This window comes from Penaeus monodon, chromosome 30 (genome assembly GCF_015228065.2).
Source record: "Penaeus monodon isolate SGIC_2016 chromosome 30, NSTDA_Pmon_1, whole genome shotgun sequence".
Lineage (NCBI taxonomy): Eukaryota > Metazoa > Arthropoda > Malacostraca > Decapoda > Penaeidae > Penaeus > Penaeus monodon.
The window spans coordinates 22,494,220-22,495,217 of record NC_051415.1 but is presented as its reverse complement, the minus strand read 5'-3'; positions in this window follow the sequence as shown (position 1 = coordinate 22,495,217).

Genomic DNA, 998 nt, shown 5'->3' with positions numbered 1-998 from the left:
CTGCCGCCACTACCTTTTGGTTTTGTCTGCCGACGCGGCTTCTTCTGACACTGCTCTCGCCTTATGCCCGTCAGCCTTTTCCTTAACATGTTCAGAGAGTGTGACGTCAGTACTTAGCTGATGTGGCAATGGTAGATTAGGCTTCTAAGTAGACGGTTTTCTTAGCTGGAGATACGATACAGAGAGGAATTGAACAGCAAAAAACATTTAGCTTGACCGTTACTGCATAGTCTAACATAAAGACATCAGTACTGGCGAGGTGGTGGTGCTCATGATTGCAAATAATAAAGTAATAATGGGGGTGTTGGCAGGCGGCATGTAGGCGCGAGGATGTCCAAGGGTCTTGGCGACGATCTTGGGGGATTTGGTCTCGGGCCGCCCACCAGGCCCCCCGAGCGCGCTGTGGGCGTGGGTGCGAGACAGCACGAGCGAGCCTCCCTTAGACCCAGGATGCTGTGATTGTGCGTGACCCGCAGCGACCTCGCCCGCGCCGGTAATAGAATTATAAAGGACGCTTGATGAAAACTGCTGAAGTAAAGTGACATGCTGTGAGAAAAAGTGAGTGGATGGGTTGGACCGCCCGGGGTTACCAAACGTTTGTGACGTTTTACGGCCCTACCTGGACGCTGGGGAACCGCTCCACCTGTGCTCACCTGCTCGCCATACTGTCTTTATCTTGGACACGTGGCCCTGGCGCTGGCCCTCATGCACGGGAGGAGAGCCTTTGTCCGCCCTGGCTGATGCCGGAGTGGTATGTCGTGGTATATTAGGCGGGTCATAGCACCAGCGTGACCACTGGGCATATAACCATTGCCTTGGACGCTTTGCGCATAATAATGAGCGGGGCAGGTGTGCGAAGGTGACCAAGATATTGGTGCTCGTCTCGACGCGCCTCAGCCGCGTCACCGGAGCTCCTCCAACAACACGGGAACTATTATCCCTTGTCCATCAAGGCGGCCTTTCCATACATCACCGCGGCCTTTGTCTTGTACCTGGCA